This window comes from Pseudorca crassidens, chromosome X, assembly GCF_039906515.1.
Source record: "Pseudorca crassidens isolate mPseCra1 chromosome X, mPseCra1.hap1, whole genome shotgun sequence".
Lineage (NCBI taxonomy): Eukaryota > Metazoa > Chordata > Mammalia > Artiodactyla > Delphinidae > Pseudorca > Pseudorca crassidens.
Genome location: NC_090317.1, coordinates 44,018,275 through 44,035,290, shown reverse-complemented (window position 1 = coordinate 44,035,290; position 17,016 = coordinate 44,018,275).

Below are 17,016 nucleotides of genomic sequence, written 5' to 3'. Positions count from 1 at the left end.
GGTTCAGCTTTGGATTTGGCCCCGCCTCTGCGTGTAGGTCACCTGAGGGTGTCTGTTCTTCATTCAGACAGGACGGGGTTAAAGGAGCAGCTGATTCGGGGGCTTTGGCTCACTCAAGCTGGGGGGAGGAGGGGTACAGAGTGTGGGGCGAGCCTGCAGTGGCAGAGCCCAGCATGACGTTGTACCAGCCTGAGGCATGGCATGTGTTCTCCCAGGAAAGTTGTCCCTGGATCACAGGACCCTGGCAGTGGCGGGCTTCACAGGCTCCTGGGACGGGAGGTGTGGATAGTGACCTGTGCTTGTACACAGGCATCTTGGTGGCTTCAGCCTCAGCCTTAGCATCTCATGCCCATCTCTGGGGTCTGTGCTGATAGCCACGGCACATGCCCATCTCTGGAGCTCCTTTAAGTGGCACTTTTAATCCCCTCTCCTCACGCACTGGGAAACAAAGAGGCATGAAAAAGTCTCTTGCCTCTTCGGCAGCTCCAGACTTTTTCCTGGACTCCCTCCCAGCTAGCTGTGGTGCACTAGACCCCTTCAGGCTGTGTTCACACAGCCAACCCCTGTCCTTTCCCTGGGATTTGACCTCTGAGGCCTGAGCCTCAGCTCCCAGCCCCCACCCATCCAGGCGTGTGAGCAGACAAGCCTCTCGGGATGGTGAGTGCTGGTCGGCACTGATCCTCTGTGTGGGAATCTCTCTGCTTTGCCCTCTGCACCCCTGTTGCTGCGCTCTCTCTTCTGTGGCTCTGATGCTTCCCCCCTCTGCCACACGCAGTCTCCGCCCATGAAGGGGCTTCCGAGTGTATGGAAACCTTTGCTCCTTTACAGCTCCCTCCCACTGGTGCAGGTCCCATCCCTATTCTTTTGTCTCTTTTTTCTTTTTTCTTTTGCCCTGCCCAGGTACGTGGGGAGTTTCTTGCCTTTGGGGAGGTCTGAGGTCTTCTGCCAGCGTTCAGTAGGTGTTCTGTAGGAGTTGTTCCACATGTAGATGTATTTCTTATGTATCTGTGGGGAGGAAGGTGATCTCCACGTCTTACTCTTCTGCCTTCTTGAAGCTCCTCTGCAACATAATTTTGTAAGATGTCACCCTTGGGAAACAGAGTAAAGAGTACATGAGATCTCTATGTATTATTTCTAACAACTGTATGTGTATCCATAACTATTTCACAGTAAAGAGGTTAAAAAATTTTTTAAATATGGGACTAAGTAAATAAAGAATGTAGCATAGAAAAAATTAAAATCTCTGAAATTTTGCTGTTAAGACAGTAAGCTCATGACAGATACCATTTCGTGTATTTCTAAAAGTTCCTTTAAAATTTGTTATTTCAACAAAAAAAGGTCATTTAGGTGGATATTATGGCGTATTTCATATAAGACAAACCTCCCTCTGAGTGTTCACTAAAACTGAAAAATATGATAATTTAAGTTAGTATCTCATTAAGTTTAGCAGCAGTATAGACATAGCAGAAGACAGTTAGTAAACTTAAAGCTAAATCAGAAAAATATCCAGGCAGAACCACAGAGAGGAAAAAAAAGAAAAAACAGATGAAAAATACAGACAAGGTATAAAGGCCAACGTAAGATATTCTAATATATGGGTAATTGACATCATAAGACTTGGGGGGAGGGATTGAATGGAACAGAAGCAATATTTGAAAAGATATTTGATGAGGAATTTTCAAATCTGATGAAAAATATAAAGTCACATATTCAAGAATCTCTATAACATCTATGTAGGATAAACACACACACACACACATACACACACTCACACATACATACCTGGGATCATCATCTTAATAAAACTGCTAAAAAATAAATTAAAAAATAAAATATTAAAATCAGCTAAAGGAAAATAGTCCATTACCATGAAAGAAGAACCAATAAAAGTGATAGCTAAATTTCAACAAAAAACAATTGTTGGTGAAAAGATAATAGAATGACATTTTTAAGTGGTGAAAAGAAATGAGTACCAACCTCGTGTTCTGCGCAGAGCAAAAATAATCTTTATATATTATGTTAAATGAAGGATTTTCAGATAAACAAAACAAGAATTCATCTCCCACAGATCCACATCAAAAGACCAGAGTTATTCAAGCGAAATAAAAATGATCCCAGACAGAAGTAGAGAAATGCAGAAATGGATGAAGACCACTGCAACAACTAAAAGTGTAGACAAACGTAAATGAATGTTGATTGTATAAAACAGTAACAATAATAATGTCTTTAAATAATATGTGGAGATAAAACCTCATTGAAACAGTAGCAGAAAAGACTGGAGGCATACAGTGTTAAAATGTACTATGGTCTTAACATTGACAGAGGAAGACTAAAAACCACTCATTTATCATAAATTTGAGTTGGTCAAACCTGCATGTTGTAAAGTCTAGGGTAACCTAAAGGAATGACAAAAGAATGCACACCTAACAACTTAATAGAGGGGAAAATTTAATAATAATTTTTTAAATAATTGATTTATCCAAAAGAACAAAGCAAATGAGAGAAAAATGGATCATGCCACAAGTGGGACAAATAGAAAATAAATAGTAAAATGGTGGAATTAAAACCAATTATATAAGTAATCCCATTAAATGAAAGTGAACTAACAGGGATGATTGTGAGGCTGAATTTAAAAAGAAACTATTGAGCCGCAAAAAGAGACATACCATAAAAATAAAAACACAGGAAAATTTAAAGTTAAAGGGGAAAAATGAATATATCATGCAAACACTAACCAAAGGGTAACTGATGTAGCTATAATAATATTAAAAATGTAGACATGAAGGGAATAAGCAGCATTATAAACAGATAGGATGCTTTCATGATTAAGGGTCAATCCTCCATGATGATATTACAATCCTAAATTTGCATATTCCAAATAACATAGTTCCAAAACATACAAAGGGTAAATTGTGGAACTAAAAGAACAAATACACAAAAACACAGAGTGGGAGGCATTAACATAGCTCTCTTGGTAACTGTTAGAACAAACAGAAAAATCCAGTTGAGATATGAAAAATTTGAACAAAAAGACTAAGAAACAACCTCATTGACATAGATAGGATATTAAAATGAACAATTAAAGAACATGCATTCTTCATTATATACATTTATATACCATATTAAATACATACTTCCCAAGTGAACATGGAACATTTACCAAAACAAGAACAAATTTCTCAATACATTTCCAACAATTGAAATCAACAGGCCCAAAATGCCTGTTATAAAGAAGACAACAGAACCAAAATAGTCACTTATGCCAAGATCCTTGTTACCAAACTGAGAGTTAACTTAATTACATTTTTGGCCTCTCCCAGAGGTGTAATATAGGACCAGTCAGTCAGGAGCTGCCTGATCAGCACTAGTGAGGTAGTCTGCTTGGTAGACCCCTGTCATCTCCTAAAGGAAAATGACCTTGCCTTCATCTGGGATATATTCCTCTGCCATCTCATTTTGTCTAAATTTCTGTGATTAGGGTTTCTGTTCCACAGGCTGCAGGATTTTAGTTCTTGCTTCTGCTGTCTGCCCTATGGTGGATGAGGCTGTCTAAGAGGATTGTGCAAGTTTCCTGATGGGAGGGGTTGGCTCCTGCCCAGTGGTGGGTGCAGCTGGGTCTTGTCTCTCTGGTGGGCAGAGCCATGCTGAGGGAGACTTTAAGCCACTAGTCTGCTGATGTGGGGGGGTACTGTGTTCCTGCTCTGTTAATTGTTTGGCCTGAGGTGTCCCAGCACTGGAGCCTACAGGCTGTTGGTGTGGCTAATGGTGGCCTCCAAGAGAGCTCACACCAATGAGTATTTCCCAGAATTGCTGCTACCAGTGTCTTTGTCCCTGCAGTGAGCCACAGCTGCCCCCCACCTCTGCAGGAGATCCTCCAATACTAGCAGGTAGGTCTGGACCAATCCCTTATAGAGTCACTGCTTTTTTCCCCTGGGTCCTGGTGCACATGAGACTTTGTGTGTGCCCTCCAAGAGCAGAGTTTTTGTTTCCCCCTGTCCTGTGGAAGTACTGCAATCAAACCCTGCTGGCTTTCAAAGCCAGAATCTCTAGGGACTCCTCCCATTGCCGGACCCCCAGGCTGGGAAGCCTGATGTGGGGCTCAGAACTTTCATTCCTGTGGGATACTGTCTCTGATATAATGATTTTCCAGTTTGTGGGTCACCCAGAGAATGGGTATGGATGAAACCCCAGGTGAACAAGTAAGTGAAGTGGAGATAGCCAATCTACTGGGAAAAGAATTCAGAATAATGATAGTGAAGATGATCCAAGATCTCAGAAAAAGAATGGAGGCAAGGATCAAGAAGATGCAAGAAATGTTTAACAAAGAACTAGAAGAACTAAAGAACAAACAAACAGAGATGAACAATACAATAACCGAAATGAAAACTACACTAGAAGGAATCAATAGCAGAATAACTGAGGCAGAAGAATGGATAAGTGACCTGGAAGACAGAATGGTGGAAATCACTGTCACAGAACAGAATAAAGAAAAAAGAATGAAAAGAAATGAAGACAGTCTAAGAGACCTCTGGTACAACATTAAATTAACCAATATTCACATTATAGGGGCCCCAGGAGGAGAAGAGAGAGAGAAAGAACCTGAAAAAATATCTGAAGAGAAAATAGCTGAAAACTTCCCTAACATGGGAAAGGAAACAGTCACCCAAGTCCAGGAAGCACAGAGAGTGCCAGGCAGGATAAACCCAAGGAGGAACATGCTGAGACACACAGTAATCAAACTGACAAATTAGAGACAAAGAAAAAATATTAAAAGCAAGAAGGAGAAAGCAACAAACAACATACAAGGGAACTCCCATAAGGATATCAGCTGATTTCTCAGCAGAAACTCTGCAGGCCAGAGGGAGTGGCATGATATATTTAAAATGATGAAAATACTCTACCCAGCAAAGCTCTCATTTAGATTTCACAGAGAAACCAAAAGCTTTACAGACAAGCAAAATCTAAGAGAATCCAGAACCATGAGACCAGCTATGCAACAAATGCTAAAGGAACTTCTCTAAGTGGAAAAGAAAAGACCACAACTAGACACAAGAAAATTACTAATGGAAAAGCTCACCAGTGAAGTCAAACATACAGTAAAGGTAGGAAATCATCCACACACAAATATGATATCAAAATCCGTAATTGTGAGGAGAGGAGAGCACAAATGCAGGATATTGGAAATGCATTGAAATTAAAAGACCAGCAACTTAAAACAATCTTGTTTATATATAGACTGCTATATCAAAACTGCATGGTAACTGGAAACAAAAATCTACAATAGATACACACAAAAAAAGAAAAAGGAATCCAAACACAACACTGAAGGTAGTCATCAAATCACAGGAGGAGAAGAGAATGAAAAAGGAAGAGAAGAAAAAAGACCTACAAAAACAAATCCAAAACAAGCAACAAAATGGCAATAAGAACATACATATCAATAATTACCTTAATTGTAAATGGATAAATGCTCCAACCAAAACATATAGACTGGGTGACTGGATACAAAAACAAGACCCATATATATACTGTCTATAAGAGACCAACTTCAGATCTAAGGACACATACAGACTGAAAGTGAAGGGATGGAAAAAGGTATTCCATGCAAATGGAAATCAAAAGAAAACTGGAGTAGCAATACTCATATAAGAAAAAACAGATTTAAAGTACTATTACAAGAGATAAAGAAGGACACTACATAATGATCAAGGGATCAATCCAAGAAGACAATATAACAATTGTAAATATATATGCACCCAACATAGGAGCACCTCAATATATAAGGCAACTACTAACAGTCATAAAGGGAGAAATCGACAGTAATTCAATAATAGTTGGGGACTTTAACACCCCACTTTCATCAACGAACAGATCATCAAGACAGAAAATCAATAAGGAAACACAGGCCTCAAATGACACATTAGACCAGATGGACTTAATTGATATTTATAGAGTATTCCATCCAAAAGCAGCAGAATACACATTCTTCTCATGTGCACATGGAATATTCTCCCGGACTGACCACATGTTGTGCCACAAAAGGAGCTTCAGTAAATTGAAACAACTGAAATCATATCAAGCATCTTTTCCGACCACAACACTAAGAGATTAGAAATAAACTACAAGAAGAAAACTGTAAAAAACACAAACAACGTGGAGGCTAGACAATATGCTACTAAAACCAATGGATCACTGAAGAAATCAAAGAGGAAATCAAAAAATACCTAGAGACAAATGAAAATGAAAGCACGATGATCCAAAACCTATGGGATGCAGCAAAAGCAGTTCTAAGACGGAAGTTTATAGCAATACAACCTTACCTCAGGAAACAAGAAAAATCTCAAATAAAAAACCTAACCTTACACCTAAAGCAACTAGCGAAAGAAGAACAAACAAAACCTAAAGTTAGTAGAAGGAAAGAAATCATAAAGATCAGAGGAGAAATAAATGAAATAGAAACAAAGGAAACAATAGCAAAGACCAATGAAACCCAAACTGGTTCTTTGAAAAGATAAACAAAATTGATAAACCTTTAGCCAGATGCATCAAGAAAAAAAGGGTGAGGACTCAAATGAAAAAAACTAGAAATGATAAAGGAGAAGTTACAACTGGAACTACAGAAATACAAAGGATCATAAGAGACTACTATAAGCAACGATATGCCAATAAAATGGACAACCTGGAAGAAATGGACAAATTCTTAGAAAGGTACAATTTCCCACAATATACCAAGAAGAAATAGAAAAAACAAACAGATGAATCACAAGTACTGAAATTGAAACTGTGATTTAAAAATTCCCAACAAACAAAAGTCCAGGACCAGATGGCTTCACAGGAAAATTCTATCAAACATTTACAGAAGAGTTAATACCTATCCTTCTGAAACTGTTCCAAAAAATTTAAGAGGGAGGAAAACTCCCAAACTCATTCTATGAGTCCACCATCACGCTGATACAAAAACCAGACAAAGATACCACAAAGAAGAAAAATTACAGGCCAATATCACTGATGAACACAGACGCAAAAGTACTCAACAAAATACTAGCAATCTGAATCCAACAATAAATTAAAAGGATCATAGACCATGATTAGGTGGGATTTATCCCAGGGATGCAAGGATTTTTCAAAATCCACAAATCAATCAGTGTGATACACCACATCAACAAGTTGAAGAATAAAAACCATATGATCATTTCAGTAGATGCAGAAAAAGCTCTTGACAAAATTTAACACGCATTTATGATAAAAAAAAAAAAACCTCTCCAGAAAGTGGGCATAGAGGGAACCTACCTCAACACAATACAGGCCATATACGACAAACCTATAGCTAACATCATACTCAATGGTGAAAAGCTGAAAGCATTTCACTAAGGTCAGGGATAAGACAAGGATGTCCACTATTTCCACTTTTATTCAACATAGATTTGGAAGTCCTAGCTATGGCAATCAGAGAAGAAAAAGAAAGAAGAGGAATCCAAATTGGAAAAGAAGTTAAACTGTCACTGTTTGCAGATGACATGGTACTATACATAGAAAATCCTAATGACACCACCAGAAAACTACTAAGAGCTCATTAATAAATTTGGTAAAGTCGCAGGTTACAAAATTAATACACAGAAATATGTTTCATTTCTATGCACATCAATGAAAGATCAGAAAGAGAAATTCAAGCAACAAACCCATTTACCATCACATCAAAAAGAATAAAATACCTATGAATAAACCTACCTAAGGAGACAAAAGACCTGTACTCCAAAAACTGTAAGATGCTGATGAAAGAAACTGAAGATGGCACAATCAGATGGAAAGATAAACCATGTTCTTGGATTGGAAGAATCAATATTGTCAAAATGACTATACTACCTAAGGCAATCTACAGATTCAGTGCAATCCCTATCAAATTACCAATGGTATTTTTCACAGAACTTGAATAAAAAATCTTAAAATTTGTATGGAGACATGAAAGACCCAGAATAGCCAAAGCAATCTTGAGAAAGAAAGACAGCTTGAGGAATCAGGCTACCTGACTTCAGACTATACTACAAAGCTACAGTCATCAAAACAGTATGGTACTGGCACACAAATAGAAATATAGATCAATGGAACAGGATAGAAAGCCCAGAAATAAACCCACACACTTATAGTCAATTAATCTATGATAAAGAGGCAATACTATATAATGGAGGAAAGACAGTCTGTTTAATCAATGATGCTGGGAAAACTGGACAGCTACATGTAAAAAAAATGAAATTAGAACACTCTTTAACACCATACACAAAAATAAACTCATAATGGATTAAAGACCTAAATGTAAGACCAGACATTATAAAACTCTTATAGGAAAACATAGCAGAACACTCTTTGACATAAATTGCAGCAATATCTTTTTCAATCTGCCTCCCAGAGTAATGGAAATAAAAACAAAAATAAACAAATGGGACCTAATTTAACTCAAAAGCTTTTGCACAGCAAAGGAAACCATAAACAAAACAAAAAGACAACCCACCGAATGGGAGAAATTATTCGCAAAAGATGCAACCGACAAAGGATTAGCCCCCAAAATTTACAAAGTTCATGAGGCTTAATATCATAATAACAAAGAACCCAATCAAAAAAATGGGCAGAAGACCTAAATAGACATTTCTCCAAAGAAGACATACAGATGGCCAAGAGGCACATGAAAAGATGTTCAACATTGCTTATTATTAGAGAAATGCAAATCAAAACTACGAGATATCACCTCACACCAGTCAGAATGGCCATCATCAAAAAATCTATGAATGATAAATGCCAGAGAGGGTGTGGAGAGAAGGGAACTCTCTTACATTGTTGGTGGGAATGTAAATTGGTACAGCCACTGTGGAGAACAGTATGGAGGTTCCTTAAAACACTTAGAGTTACTATATGATCCAGCAATCCCACTCCTGGGCATATATATGGAAAAGATGAAAACTATAATTCAAAAAGATGCATACATCCGAATGCTCACTGCAGCACTGTTTACAATAGCCAACACATGGAAGCAACCTAAGTGTCCATCGACAGATGAATGGATAAAGAAGATGTGGTACATATATACAATGGAATATTACTCAGCCATTAAAACGAATGAAATAATGCCATTTGCAGCAACATGGATGGACCTAGAGATTGTCATACTTAGTTAAGTAAGTCAGACAGAGAAAGACAAACATTGTATATCACTTATAGAATCTAAAATAAATGATAAAATGAACTTATTTACAAAGCAGAAACAGACTCTAGACTTAGAGAACGAACCTATGGTTACTAGGGGGTAGAGTGGGGGGGGAGGATAGTTAGGGAGTTTGGGATTGACATGTACACACTGCTATATTTAAAATGAATAACCAACAATGACCTACTGTATAGCACAGAAAAGTGTGCTCAATATTATGTAATGACCTAAATGGGAAAATAATTTGAAAAAGAATAGATACATGTATATGTATCACTGAATCAATTTGCTGTACACCTGAAACTAACACAACATTGTTAATCAACTATACTCCAATATAAAATAAAAAGTTAAAAAAAAGATATAGCAAAAAACAATGAACTTGCCATAAGCAATGTCCTTGTTGCTAGCATAACGTCCTTGTTGCTAGCATAACTTCCTTGCCCCACTCCCTTCACCACCATCAAAATCAAGATATAGAATATTTCCAGTATCTGAAAAAGTTTCCTCATGCCTCTTTGCATTCATACTTCCCCATTGCACACTCAGAAATGCACTGATCCGTTTTCTATCACTGTAGATGATTTTTGTTTTTTCTAGAATTTTATATAAATGTAACCATATCTTATGTAGTACTTTGTACCTGGCTTATTTTGGGGGGGGTATAATGCTTTTGAGACATTCCAACTCCATGTTGTGGCATGTATTCATTGTTTGTATCTTTTTTTGCTACCTAATATTCCATTGAATGTATACACAATGTTTACATTTCTGTTCACATATTGATGAACATTTGGGTAGTGCCTAGTTTTGGTGACTATAAATAAACTTTCATGTGCAGGTTTTCATGTGAACATAAACTTTTTTTTCTCTTGAGTAGATATCTGGAAGTGATATTGACATATCACTTGCCACATATTATGGCAAGTATATTTTTAACTTTATAAGAAACTGCCCAACTGTTGTCCAAAGTTGTTGTACCATTTTTCATTCCCAGCAGAAATGTATGGTAGTATTGTCAGCCTTTTTAAATTTAGCAGTTATAGGGAATTCATACAAGTTTTGCATTTTAGTTTTAATTTGCATTTTCAGGATGATTAATAATGTTGAACATTTCTTTACATGCTCATTGGTCACTTGTATCTCCACTTGTGATAAATTCATTTGAGATGTTTGTTCATTTTATATTTTTATATTTTATTTTGAAGTTTATATTAGATTGGATTTTTATAGGATTTAAAAATATTTTTAATTTGATTTTATATTGGGCCATCTGTCTTTATAGTATTGAGTTGTAAGTTTTCTTTTTATATATTCCTTTTGCAAGTCCTTTGTTAGAATCTCCAGCAAGTCTTTTTATTATCTTCGTGTTTTTTTTTCTAAGAACAAAACTTTTTAAGATGTCTAATTTAATTTTTATTTTCTTATGGTTCATGCCTTTTTGTCCTAAGAAATCTTTTGTCTACCTCAAAGGTACAAAAAATTTCTCCTATGTTGTTTTGTAGATGCTTTATAATTTGAATTGCTATGTTTTGGTCTATGATAAATTTCAAGTTAATTTTTGTGCAGTATGTGAGTTAAGAATCTAGGTTCATTTTTTCCCCAAAATGGACACCAAGTAGTATTAGCACCATTTGTTGGAAGGACTATCAATTCCCTTGATATCTCAAAGTATTTGAGTACTTTTTCAAAAATCAATTGACCACTTATATGTGGGTCTATTTTGAGCCTCTATTCTGCTTCATTAATCTAAATGTATGTCCTTTAACCAATGCCTCACTTGTAGCTTGAAATCAGTAGTGTAATTCCTTCAACATTGTTTTTTCTTTTTGAAATGTTAATTGCTATTCCAGTCCTTTGAATTTCTAACTAAATTTGAGAATCTTGTTGTCTATTTCTATGAAAAATATATCTAATAAGAAACTTGGATTCAGAATATATAAAGAATTCTTAAACTCAACAAACAAAAGACAAAAAAATCCAATTAAAAATGGACAAAGGACTTGAATAGGCACTTCTCCAAATAAGATATATAAATGAACAATAAGTATATCAAAAGGTGATGGGCAAAAAAAAAAAAAAAAAAAGGTGATGGGCAGAAGACCTAAATAGCCATTTCTCCAAAGAAGATATACAGAGTGCCAACAAACACATGAAACAATGCTCAACATCATTAATCATTAGAGAAATGCAAATCAAAACTACAATGAGATATCATCTCACACCGGTCAGAATGGCCTCATCAAAAAATCTAGAAACAATAAATGTTGGAGAGGGTGTGGAGAAAAAGGAAAACTCTTGCACTGCTGGTGGGAATGTGAATTGGTACAGCCACTATGGAGAACAGTATGGAGGTTCCTTAAAAAACTACAAATAGAACTACCATATGACCCAGCAATCCCACTACTGGGCATATACCCTGAGGAAACCATAATTCAAAAAGAGTCATGTAGTCATGTACCAAAATGTTCATTGCAGCTCTATTTACAATAGCCAGGAGATGGAAACAACCTAAGTGTCCATCATCGGATGAATGGATAAAGAATATGTGGCACATATATACAATGGAATATTACTCAGCCATAAAAAGAAACGAAATTGAGTTATTTGTAGTGAGGTGGATGGACCTAGAGTCTGTCATACAAAGTGAAGTAAGTCAGAAAGAGAAAGCAGATACCATATGCTAACACATATATATGGAATCTAAGGAAAAAAATGTCATGAAGAACATAGGGGTAAGACAGGAATAAAGACACAGACCTACTAGAGAATGGACTTGAGGATATGGGGAGGAGGAAGGGTAAGCTGTAACAAAGTGAGAGAGTGGCATGGACATATATACACTACCAAATGTAAAATAGATAGCTAGTGGGAAGCAGCCGCATAGCACAGGGAGATCAGCTCGGTGCTTTGTGACCACCTAGAGGGGTGGGATAGGGAGGATGGGAGGGAGGGAGACACAATAGGGAAGAGATATGGGAACATATGTATATGTATAACTGATTCACTTTGTTATAAAGCAGAAACTAACACACCATTGTAAAGCAATTATACTCCAATAAAGATGTAAAAAAAAAAAAAAGATCAACACCAGTAAACATTAGGGAAATGCAAATTAGAAACAACAATAAGACACCACTCTATATCCCATAGGACAGCTATATTAAGAAACAAAACCCACAGAACCTAAGTGTTGGAAGTGTTGGAGAAGATGTTGAGAAACCCTTCTGTATTGCTGCTAGGAATGCAAAAATGGTTCAGCCACTGTGGAAAACAGCATGGTGGTCCCTCAAAACAATTAAACATAGAATTGATATATGACCCAGCAATTCTACTCCTAGGTATATGCCCAAAAGAATTGAAAGTAGGGACTCAGACAGATACCTGTACACCAATGTTCACAATAGCTAAAAGGTGGAGACAACCCAAATATCTATTGACAGATGAATGGATAAACAAAATATGGTACATATTGAATATATGCAGTGGAATATTATTTAGCCATAAAAAGAAATGAAATTCTGATACATGCTACAACATGGATGAACCTTGGAAACATTGTACTAAGTGAAGGAAGTAAGTAACAAAGGACCACATACTGTATGATTCCATCTATATGAAACATCCAGAATATGAAAATCCATAGATATAGAAAGTAGATTAGTGTTTGGCAAGGGCTAGGGAAAAGGGGAAATGGGGCATGACTGCTTATTGGATATGGTGTCTCCTTTTTGGGTGATGAGAATGTTCTGGAACCAGGTATTGGTGATGGTTGTACAAAATTTTATTGTACTAAATGCCACTGAGCTGTACACTTTAAACAGGTTAAAGGGGTGAATTTTATGCTATGTGACTTTTCACACAATAAAAATACAGCTAAAACATGGATGAATCTTGAAGACATTCTGCTAAGTAAAAATGACACTTATATAAAATAGGCAGAATAGGTAAGCAACAGGAAAAGAAAACAGATTAGTGGTTGCCAGGGGCCATGTGGAGGTGGAATGGGAGTGAGGGTTTAACAGTACAGGATTTCTGAATAATTTGTGAAACTAGATAATGATGATGATTATACAACCTTGTGGATGTACTTAATGCAACTGGATTGTACACTTTAAAATGGGTAAAATGGTAAATTTTATGCTGTCTGTATTTTACCATAATTAAAAAAAATCCACAGTGGAGCCCTTTAAAAGTAATACTGACTTTATCGTGAATATAATATACTTACTGTAGAAATGTAGAAAATACAGAAGAGTATAAACCATAGAGAAAGAAACCTCACATAATCCAGATCATAAATGCAATCACTACTGCTGATTTTTGCTTTTCTATGCACATACCTTTTAATTATATAATATGTTCCGGACAAAATCATTTTTGAAAATATATTCTTTTACTTGACATCATTTCATAAGAATTTTTCCTATGTTATTAAAATATACCTAAACATTTTTTGAAAGTCAAATGGCAAAATATAAACAAATAGAGAAATCAATGAAGCAAGAAGTGGCAGGAGCAGAAAATTTTGGAGGAAGAGGGGTCAAGAGAGTGTGTTTTTAAAATAGGAGAAATAAGGACCCTGCACTGGGAGGCCAAGGAAAGGATTTGCTGATTGTTGGAGGTTCTTTTGGTCATTGTGGGTTTTCACAAATCCATTATGATGCTGAGAAGATTAAACCGTGTGGCTGACAAGGTCTTGGTGCTCCGGCTGGATGTCAGGCCTGAGCCTCTGAGGTGGGAGAGCCGAGTTCAGGACATTGGACCACCAGAGATCCCCCAGCCCCACATAATATCAATTGGCGAGAGCTCTCCCAGACATCTCCATCTCAATGCTAACACCCAGCTCCACTCAATGGCCAGCAAGCTACAGTGCTGGACACCCCATGCCAAAGAACTAGCAAGACAGGAACACAACCCCACCCATTAGAAGAAAGGCGGCCTAAATTCATAATAAGTTCACAGATACCCCAAAACACACCACCAGACAGGGTCCTGCCTACCAGAAAGACAAGATCCAGCCTCATCCACCAGAACACAGGCACCACTCCCTCTACCAGGAAGCCTACACAACCCACTGAAACAACCCTAGCCACTGGGGGCAGACACAAAAAACAATGGGAACTATGAACCTGCAGCCTGTGCAAAGAAGACGCCAAACACAGTAGGTTTAGGAAAATGAGAAGACAGAGAAACATACAGCAGATGAAGGAGCAAGGTAAAAACCCACCAGACCAAACAAATGAAGATGAAATAGGCAGTCACCCTGAAAAAGAATTCAAAGTAATGATTGTAAACATGATCCAAAATCTTGGAAATAGAATGGAGAAAATACAACAAAGGATTAACAAGAAACTAAAAGAAATAAAGAACAAACAAATAATGAAGAACAACAAAATAAATGAAATTAAACATTCTCTAGAAGGAATCAATAGCAGAATAACTGAGGCAGAAGAAAGGATAAGACCTGGAAGATAAAATAATGGAAGTAAATACTGCAGAGCAGAATAAAGAAAAACATGAAAAAAACTGAGGACAGACTCAGAGAATTCTGGGACAACATTAAACGCAGCAACATTCGAAATATAGGGGTCCTAGAAGAGGAAAAGAAAAAGAAAGGGACTGAGAAAATATTTGAAGACATTATAGTTGAAAATTTCCCCAATATGGGAAAGGAAAAAATCTGTCAAGCCCAGAAAGCACAGAGAGTCCCATACAGGATAAATTCAAGGAGAAACATGCCAAGACACATATTAATCAAACTATCAAAAATTAAATACAAATCAAAATATTAAAAGAAGTAAGGGAAAAGCAACAAATAACATACAAGGGAATCCCCATAAGGTTAACAGCTGAACTTTCATCAGAAACTCTGCAAGCCAGAAGGGTGTAGCAGGACATATTTAAAGTGATGAAGGAGAGAAACCTACAAGCAAGATTACTCCACCCAGCAAGAATCTCATTCAGATTCAATGGAGAAATTAAAACCTTGACAGACAAGCAACAGCAAAGAGAATTCAGCACCACCAAACCAGCTTTACAACAAATGCTAAAGGAACTTATCTAGGCAGGAAACATAAGAGAAGGAAAAGACCTACAATAAGAAACCCCAAAATATTAAGAAAATGGTAATAAGAACATACATATGGAAAATTACCTTAAATGTAAATGGATTAAATGCTCCAACCAAAAGACATAGACTGGCTGAATGGATACAAAAACAAGACCAGTATATATGCTGTCTACAAGAGACCCACTCCAGACCTAGGGACACATGCAGACTAAAAGTGAGGGGATGGAAAAAGATATTCCATGCAAACGGAAATCAAAAGAAAGCTGGAGGAGGAATACTAATATCTGACAAAAGAGACTTTAAAATATAGACTATACAAGAGACAAAGAAGAACAATACATAATGATCAAGGGATCAATCCAAGAAGAAGAAATAACAATTGTAAATATTCATGCACCCAACAAAGGAGCAGCTCAATACATAAGACAAATGCTAACAGCAATAAAAGGGGAAATCGACAGTAACACAATCATAGTAGGGGACTTTAATATCCCACTTTCATCAATGGACAGATCATCCTAAATGAAAATAAATAAGGAAACACAAGCTTTAAATGATACAATACACATTATGGACTTCATTGATATTTAAAGCACATTCCATCCAAAAACAACAGAATATACTTTCCTCTCAAGTGCTCATGGAACATTCTCCAGGATAGTTCATATCTTGGATCACAAATCAAGCCTTGGTAAATTTAAGAAAATTGAATCCGTATCAAGTATCTTTTCCAACCACAGTGCTATGAGACTAGATATCAATTACAGGAAAAATTCTGTAAAAAAATACAAACAAATGGAGGCTAAACAATACACTACTAAATAACCAAGAAATCACTGAAGACATCAAAGAGAAAATCAAAAAATACCCAGAAACATATGACAATGAAAACATGATGACCCAAAATCTAAGGGATGCAGCAAAAGCAGTTCTAAGAGGGAAGTATATAGCAATACAACCCTACCTCAAGAAACGAGACTCATCACAAATGAACAACCTAACCTTACACCTAAAGCAAGTAGAGAAAGAAGAACAGAAAACCCCAAAGTTAGCAGAAGGAAAGAAATCGTAAATATCAGATCAGAAAAAAATGAAAAGGATATGAAGAAAATGATAGAAAAGATCAATAAAACTAAAAGCTGGTTCTTCGAGAAGATAAACAAAATTGATAAATCATTAGCCAGACTCATTGAGAAAAAAAGGGAGAAGACTTAAGCTAATAGAATTAGAAATGAAAAAGAAATAACAAATGATACTGCAGAAATTCAAAGGATCATGAGAGATTACTACAAGCAACTATATGCCAATATAATGCACAATCTGGAAGAAATGGACACATTCGTAGAAATGCACAATCTTCAGAGACTGAACCAGGAAGAAATGGAAAATATGAACAGACCAATCACAAGCACTGAAATTGAAACTGTGATTAAAAATCTTCCAACAAACAAAAGTCCAGGACCAGATGGCTTCACAGGCGAATTCTATCAAATATTTAGAGAAGAGCTAACACCTATCCTTCTCAAAATCTTCCAAAATACAGCAGAGGAAGGAACACTCCCAAACTCATTCTACGAGGCCACCATCACCCTGATACCAAAACCAGACAAAGATGTCACAAAGAAAGAAAATTACAGGCTAATATCACTGATGAACATAGATGCAAAAATCCTCAACAAAATACTAGCAAACAGAATCCAACAGCACATTAAAAGGATCATACACCATGATCAAGTGGGGTTTAACC